The sequence below is a fragment of the Anolis carolinensis genome, chromosome 1, assembly GCF_035594765.1.
Source record: "Anolis carolinensis isolate JA03-04 chromosome 1, rAnoCar3.1.pri, whole genome shotgun sequence".
Classification (NCBI taxonomy): domain Eukaryota; kingdom Metazoa; phylum Chordata; class Lepidosauria; order Squamata; family Dactyloidae; genus Anolis; species Anolis carolinensis.
In genome coordinates this window covers 163,447,638-163,456,448 of record NC_085841.1, presented here as the reverse complement: position 1 = coordinate 163,456,448, position 8,811 = coordinate 163,447,638, and the positions used below count along the sequence as shown (strand labels likewise).

Here is an 8,811-nt window from a genome sequence, read left to right as displayed (position 1 = left end):
CTTTTAGTGTTCGAAAATAAGATAAATCCTTAACTTTTTTATCGCCATGAATTTTAGTCAAATGTTCTTGTAGTCTGGAAGGTTTCATAGCTTCTTTTGATAAAACTTTCTGGCAAATCAAGCACATTGGTAATGTATTGTTTACAGGTGACTCAATAAAGCCATATTTCAAATATTCGATATTATATTGTCTACATTTTTTCTTTGGTTGAGCAATTATTATCTGTAAAAAAAAATTTTAAATAAAAATTTTATGGAGGTATCTTTAATTATTTTTTTTGTAATTTTTGAAATATTTTTGTAAAAAACAAACTAAAATAAATACTAATGAAATAAACATATTATTAATTGTAAAGCGCATATAATTATTATAAAATAAATAACTAATACTCACCAATTATAGTCGCACTATTTGTTAGTTTACTTTAACTTGTCACAATATAACACCAATCCAACTTAGAGTTATATTACGCCTTAATTTTCCTGTAATAATTACGGGAAATCTCCAGATTCATAGCGTGCTCCAAAATCTGCTGGTAGTACTGCCAGTAGCCAGTGGTGGCAGTTGCCCACAGCAATGCTCGCAGTGTTCACGTGTTTTGGAATAGCAATTCAGTGGCACCACGTGAACAGTAGCAGTGCGCAATTGCACATACCTCAATGCAAGTGAGGGAGCATGTGGGAACCAAGCCAACATCCAGTATGTTGTTCAAAGAAAAATTAAGTGTTATGAGCGGAATACATAAATCAATTTTTCTAAATCTTCTCTTTCTTTCTTTTATGCTTTCACCGTCCCCTTAGTTATTCATCGCCCCCAAATGCACCTGTGGCCATCACCGACCCCCTGAATCGCTGCAGCGCCCACCAGGGGGCGGTAGTGCCCACTTTGGGAATTACTGCCTTAAACAATGGCACAACTATACCCTGGGCATAGTATTTGTGGGCCAGGCTTATCTACTTCTTCTGTTGCAAGCATAGCTCCAAACGACTGGGAAACTTAGGGAGTACTAGCTAACCAGTTGTGTCCTGATGTACTTTTATCTTTGAAAAGTAACTTCCTTTCTGCAGCGACGTTTTCCCAAACCATGTGTTTTCTCAAACATGGGTCTCACAATGTAGCGGAAACCAGATTTCCCCTCTTCCCGGCTTCTCGTGTGTCTGTGCGGACGCAGTGGAAGTAGGAGACAGACAACTGGAGGTTTTTTCTTTTTCCCAAAGAAAGCAGTTTACTAAAAGTTTCCTGCAGCTGCAGAGGTTCATCCCACGCACAACTAGATGCTCAAAAGGGAGAACGCCGCAGACAGGGTCGAGTGTCTATTTATACAATTCAGTGGGTTCAGTTTACGACCGCCCACATATCAAACCATTGGTGCATATTTGTGGTGCAGTATTACATTTCATTACTTTCGTTTCTCTCAAAACACATGATTTCAGGGAAACCATGTGATAACCCATCGGCTGTGTTCCTGGCCTGCTCGTACCTCCTTATATGGCCATTTCCTCCTACCCCTTCATTCCTGCCTTATTCCCCCATTTTTTTTTTTTTTTTTTTGCGAAGCGTGTATACAAAAGCTGAAGCAAACTAAATGAGCAGACTTATGGGTCCCTCCAATCCCTTCTAGCTTGTAGCCAAGCTATCTTTTCAGTGGAAAATGAGCGCAGAATAGCATTTGTACATAGTTTCATCACCAGAGGTAAACAACACATGAGGATTAAAAATATTAATCAGGTTTTAGAAAGGACATAGTCCACAGTAGAATTCTGATCTAGCCCAGTCATTTGGCTTCTTCCGATGATGGATTTGTTGCTATGGCCAGAGGTGGCCATTCACATACATGTCCAACTTTCAGGTCTTTTCAGTCTTTGGCATAAAGTCAAACTGGGGGTGTGTTTCCTCTTCCTTGATCAAAGGAATAATGTTCAGTTAATTTGAAGAAAGTCTCTTTGTCCAATCAAGTCTCTAGTCTCTAAGAATTGTCTCTGTGTAAAGAAAAATCTGTAAAGAAAATCTCCATCTCTCACAGGGCTTTAGCTGTCATACTCAGTATACCCAGTGTGTGGCGTGGGGTAGACTTAAACTCCTGCGCGTTTTGGATTCCAAAACAGGCCTTCCAGTAATAATGCCTTATGGATCTCCATTTTGGAAAACAGGCCTCTCAGTAACAATGCCTTATGGATCTCCAATTTAGGAACAGGAGTCCAAAAAAAAAAAAAGCTGAAAAAGAAAACAGGAAGACAGTGAGAGAGAATGGGGGAGGGGGAACGGATTACCCATCTGTCGATCATCCTGTTCGGCATCACTTTTGTCTCAGCCAATCTTGTTGAAATCCCTTGTCTCTCCACGGGTGGGGCAGGTAGGCCACTATTCAGCTCCCAAACGACCCCTCCATGGCCTCTTAAGAAATGATTCCTCCATGGGCCTTCTTCCGCGATCTGCAGTAATCCTTTTTACTCTGGTCCTGCTGCAATGGTTAACTTATTTTATTCTTTGTCACATTGTCTCCGTGCTATATCCTCCTTTTGGCTTAAAAAGCAAGGTTGTTAGATGGCATATAAAAAGTCCCTCATTGTCTCTCAAATCCGGCAAAAATCCGAATTATTTGCAATGTCCCGTTACAAAAGGTCCTAACCAGGAGAGTTGGGTCAAAATAGAAAATTGTATGTTGTTGAGTTGGTCAGCCCTTACAGCCTCCAGCCTGATGCCACACTCCATCACAGCCTTAGCACTCAGCAACACCTATAGGCCCTCCCAGGCCTCTCAATAAACATGTCTCATAGACTTCTGGGTTTTATCCCATACAGGAGTTCAGGACCTGTAGCAAAAAACAATGAGAGGGAAAAGAAGGGGAGGGAAACACTCATCCTTCCAGGCTGTATGGCTCTTGAAGCACTCTCTCTAGTCGTTTCGCTCACATCCACGGCAGGCCTCCTCAGAGGTTGTGCCTTTGACAACACACTCATCTGTCTTGAAATCCAACAAAATCTTTCTTCTCCGCATCTTTTTCTTTTCCTTTCCGCAAACGATTTAACAATCGTGTATCCACTTGCTGCAATGCAATCTTCCACTCCAGTCCTGCTGCAGTGTTAAACTTACTCAATTCCCCTTTTACACCGACTCGTTGAACAGATCAAAATTTGTTAGTAACACACGTTGAAAAGCCTCCTGCCGCTTCTCAAATCTGGCAAAATCCAGGCTGGGGGCGATGGAAAAAATGCCCCTATTTGCAGGATCTAATGTCCCATTTTACAAAAGTCCTAGTCCTCCCTTTCCGTAACCTTTAGAAAGAGTTGGGCCAAAGTCACAAAGTCCAGAATCCAAATCTCACAAAATTATTATGAAGCACTAGCTCCCTTTTTGAATAAAATGTCAATAAAAAAAATTTAAAAATCAATGTCAGTTCTTAATCCTTCTGTGTCAGGAATATGGGGTCAATTTTTTTTTTTTTTTTTTCAAAAACAAATATATATATATATATTTTTTCTTGCACTGCCAACTTGTGACAGTTTTCCATACAAAGTCTCTACAACCAATAACTCCTCTCCTTGTATTCCAAAGTGCTGCAAAAAAAAGAACCTCCAACATTTCCCTATAACCTGTAAGGGGTTTAAAGTCTGTAGCACCATGTTCTCTAAAAACACTGAAGCATTGTTCTTTCAAAACAAGGATTTTTTTTTTCAAGCCTAAGACCATTTTTTTTTTCAAAAAAAAAATATCTACAGCTTCCGAATTGCTTCTGAACAAATCTACTAACATTGTTTATAACTCTTTATGCATTTTGAATTCAACACATACATCTCATTCACACAAAGTCCACAGGAATTCTGATTAGTGGTTAGTTGTTTAGATAAAGTCACACACTCTCTCTCAGCTCATGAAAACATTCTCACCCAGTTGTCCCAAAATAAGTCCAAAGCAAGGATTTAAGATCCAGGTGAAAGACAGAACCCCAAAATATTATATATATATATATATATACACACATTTACATCATCATTTTCTTTCTTTCTTTTTTTTTTTCATATTAAATTCACATTACATTTCACAGCGGCTTTCATTGACCTTGGCTGTCCACTGGAATTCCATTATCTTCCTCTGGGCATTTCGCCTGAGTTTAACCAGAATAACAGGGAGTTTTTACCTTGAACTGTCAAGATTTTCCCACTATCTTTTTGGCATGAGGCCCAGGTGCAAAAGAAAACTTTTTAAGAAAACAGCCTTTGTTCCTCAGAAATAACAAGGGAAAAAAAAAAAACTTTCTGAGCCTCAACACCACTTTAACTCCCTCCCTTTTTCTGCCTCTCTGCAGCTTGTCAGCAAAAGCAAACTAACACAGACAGAACCTCTTCGAATCAGATTTTTTCAACCGTAATAAAACATTTCTAGATATTTGTGCTCAACATTTTTTGTGTAAATCTATAGACTCATTTTTCATTTTCACTTCAATATTACCACGAAACATGCAGAACTTGAAACTCATTATTTCCCACACATGACAAAGAAATCAAACAGTTTTTTTTTTTTCCTTTCCCCGGGAGTTGCGACTCCTCATGAGCCCTGCACGACTTGGTCTTGGGGCACCCTCACAAGTCTTGTTCTCTGGGGAATTCCTTCTACGGCTCTACTTGCAACTGAGCCGAAATTATCTAACATACACTGTAATGGGGTGGTGGATTTGAACCCACTGCCTCCCATCCTGCCTAATAGAGGGGACTGCCTTGGACTGGGCACCTGGACACTCAACGGTGTGTGTCAGGAATCACAAGACAGAAACCCTTTTATACCTCCCTGGGAACCTTTGTGTGTCCCCTCCCGGCGCTGGTAACTGTGTTCCCTTAGTGTCTCATTTTAACCACTATACTTGCCAGATTGCTGTAGACGTCGGACCAACCTTCGCCCCTGGACTTTTCCCTGGATCCTTTTCCCTGCCTGGTTTCTTTGGAACCTCGCTGTCGTTGCGGCTCCCACCGTCGGCCGGCGTTGGCATCAGAGGCAAGTACCGCAGCCGGTCTTACAATATTCAGGGGCCCCTTCTCGTCTCACGGTAGTTGCCTCTGGCCCCCACCGCCGAGTTGGGACCGTCCCGCCAACGGGATCCGTCTCCGATCTCCTGGCCCGTCTTATTGTGGAATCACGTCGGGGTCACCAGAAAATGTAGCGGAAACCAGATTTCCCCTCTTCCCGGCTTCTCGTGTGTCTGTGCGGACGCAGTGGAAGTAGGAGACAGACAACTGGAGGTTTTTTCTTTTTCCCAAAGAAAGCAGTTTACTAAAAGTTTCCTGCAGCTGCAGAGGTTCATCCCACGCACAACTAGATGCTCAAAAGGGAGAACGCCGCAGACAGGGTCGAGTGTCTATTTATACAATTCAGTGGGTTCAGTTTACGACCGCCCACATATCAAACCATTGGTGCATATTTGTGGTGCAGTATTACATTTCATTACTTTCGTTTCTCTCAAAACACATGATTTCAGGGAAACCATGTGATAACCCATCGGCTGTGTTCCTGGCCTGCTCGTACCTCCTTATATGGCCATTTCCTCCTACCCCTTCATTCCTGCCTTAACAAGGGCCTTTGAAAATCAGGTCACATAGTAGTAAATCAGGACATATGGGTCTTACAGTAATTGAAAGCATCCCTGATGTCTCCCTCACTTCCGCACAGCCAACTAACCCAGAATATCAAGGCAGATGATCCTCAATATCTGCTATGAACTGGGTTATCTGAGGGCCCTTCCAGATAGGCCCTATATCCCAGGATCTGATCCCAGTTTTTCTGCTGGATTCTATGAGTCCGCATTGTCAGATAATCTGGGATAAACAGAAAACCTGGGATCAGATCCTGGGATATAGGGCCTGTCTGGAAGGGCCTTTGAAGGGGCAAAGATGTAAACATACTCCTTTTAATCCAAAGTCAAAAGCAGGAGGCCCCTTTCTGTGGAGAGGGCAAGGAAGGACACCATGAAAGTTGGATCTTCAAACTGCAAAAAATAAATAAATTATTGCGAGCTTAGCAATAACGACAAATAAAGCATGCATCAATGCAATCAAAGGATTTGTCGCAACCTGGAAAATGGTTGCAAGGGTTTTTATCATTTCTACAGAAAGCAGAAAACATATTCTTATTGGCTTTCAAAGATCATTTACCCCATTCATTTAATATTGGCTACGTCACAGGCATCTTAACCATCATGCAATTCCGTTTGTTTTCTATGTTGTAACAACATGTGACTCTTTAGACAATGGTGCTTTCATGTTATTGACCCTGATCACAGCACCTGCTTATCTACTTCTTGTTGCAAGTATAGGTTCAAAACCCGCTGGGAACCTTAGGGAGCGAGATCTAACCACCAGTTCAGTCCTGATGTATTGTTATTCTTGAAAAGTAACTTCTTTTTCTCTGGAACAACTTTTTTCCCCACACATCAGCATTTTCTTTCAAACGTAGGCCTCTCTCAAACATAGGCCTTTTGCAACTTAGGTCAATCAAAACATATGGGACTTATAGTCATGATAAGTATCTTTGAAAATTCTCTTTTTAAACTCATGTCCCCCTCACCCTGATGCCCCTTCCACACAGCTGTATAAAATCCACACTGAACTGTATTATATAGGCAGTGTGAACTCGGATAACCCGATCCAAAGCAGATATTATGGGTCATCTGCCTTAATATTCTGGGTTATATGGCTGTGTTGAAGGCCCCACAATTCACACAGCCATATAACTCAGAATATCAAGTCAGATAACCCACACTATCTGCTTTAAACTAGGTTATCTGAGTCCACACTGCCATATATAATCCAGTTCAATGTGGATTTTATGCAGCTGTGTGGAAGGGGCCTCAGATAATACAGTTCAAAGCGGATATTGGGGTCATCTGCCTTGATATTCTGGGTTATATGGCTGTGTGGAAGGGCTCAAAGTCTACATTGCCATATAACCCAATTCAAAGACTGTATGCAGCTGCCACCGAAGAAGGCAATGGCGGATGAATAGGGATAATAAGGGAGCCTCAAATCCGCTTCCGCCACTCTCTCGCCCCGCATATGGCGGCCGACACGGTCCACTGGGAACCGGAAAAGTATGTGTGCCTCTCTTTTTAAATAAGGCAGCTTCTTTGCTGAGCGCTTTCCTTCGGCCAGGCCAGCGGTGGCGGGTGAGTGGCGTGAAGGGGAGAGGGAGGCGCTGCGCGAGGAGAGGGAAACGCGCGCTGGCGGCGGCCCTTGTGACGTCACGGGCCGACGCTAGGGGCGCGTTTGTGACGCAGTGAGGATGCGAGTGCATCGCGTCGGCGGCTCGGTTGCCCCTGGCAGCCTCCCGAGGTTCCCGTCCCTGGATGCTGGGAGGCCTCGACTGCGGCCGGTTGAGGAGGGCGGCCGAGGCCATGGGGCGGGAACATTGGGCCCAGGAGGCTTTGGGGAAGTAGCTCCCCTTCCTTCCTCAGGAGAGAGACCAGAGCCCCCTTCGGGAATGGCGGCCGCGTGGCCTCAGCTGCGGAGGAGCGGGTGAGCCTGGTGGTGCGGGCCGGTGCCCCTTCTCTTGGCATGTGGCTGAGAAGCCTCCCGTGTGGGGATTAGCCATTATTTTGTGGACCCTCCCATACCATTTCCCTTCATGCTCCTGCCTCTCTTGTTTCGAACAAGAGATGCTGCAGGTGGGGTTCGGTGTTCTCTTTGATTGCAGGTGAACTATAAATCCCAGTACCTACAACTCCCAAATATCAAGGACAATTCCCCCCAAACCCCGCCAGTATTCAAAATTGGGTATATCGGATGTTCGTGCTAAATTTTGTCCAGATCTATTGTTGGTTGGGTTCACAGTGCTCTCTGGAAGTAGGCACTACAACTCCTATAAGTCAAAGTGAATTTTCCCCAAGCTCTCCAGTATTTTTTGTTGCTCATGAGGGTTCTGTGTGCCAAGTTAGGTCCAGGTCCATCATTGGTGGGGATCATAGTGCTCTTTGATTGCAGGTGAACTATAAATCCCAGTACCTAGAATTCCCAAATGTCAAGGCCAGTTCCCCCTAAATCCCTTCAGTATGTTCTGTTGGTCATGGGGTTCTGTGTGCCAAATGTGGTCCAGGTCTATTGTCGGGGGTGAGGGGTCACAGTGCTGTGTCTTGATGCAGAGTGAACTACAACAAGGAATGGGTAGGAAAGAGTTATGAGAGAGGCACTGGGTGGGGTCATGCTAATTCCACACTAGTGGAGAAAGGAACACTGGGGGGTGTCTTTGGTGGAGGAAAAACAAAAAATCTAGGATGAAATTGTCCCCGTATGAATGCCTTCACTTGGGTGGGGGGCAGGATGGTGTTTGTGGAGGGCTCTTGACAGGGCTCTTGGACATGTTCACAGCGCTCACTGTAACCTGCAATGTCATTGGAGAGAGAGCCATTGGTGACTCCTCATAGGTGGAAGCTATAGCTGTTTGTGGAGTTGGGCTTGCCTGTGTAAGTGGACACCCCAGCCACATACACACATATAGATTTTCACTTTTATTATGTGTATATAGAAGATATTCTATATTGAGATATATGTATTTTAATAATGGAAGTGATTTGATCAAAATTTGTACTGGCTGTTGGTAAACGAAGGTACATTTACAGGCAGTCCCCAAGTTATTATCATTATCATCCTTATTTACATCCCGCCTTTCTCTCCATGGTAACTCAAGGTGGCTAACATTTATCTACAGTAAACCATTTTTAAAAAGCAATACAAAATTTTTTAAAAAATTAAACAATAGCAGTATGGTGAAAACAGAATTAAAATACAGTAGAGTCTCACTTATCCAACATAAACGGGCCGGCAGAA

At 43.3% G+C, this 8,811-nt stretch overlaps 1 protein-coding gene across 9 annotated transcripts in view; it reads left to right on the top strand.

Annotated features, from left to right (window-relative positions):
* Positions 1–7,071: 7,071 nt before the first annotated feature.
* The window catches only part of tasp1 (taspase 1), a 135,048-nt gene continuing 133,308 nt past the window's right edge, over positions 7,072–8,811 (top strand). For 3 of the 9 annotated variants that reach the window (XM_062957848.1, XM_062957844.1, XM_062957847.1), the window contains exon 1: positions 7,265–7,503. The gene's annotated coding sequence lies outside the window, so the exon portion shown is untranslated. Of the gene's footprint in view, positions 7,155–7,261; positions 7,504–8,811 lie in introns of those variants that run through there. The other 6 variants (XM_062957841.1, XM_062957855.1, XM_062957830.1 and 3 more) reach the window with 5 other exon arrangements.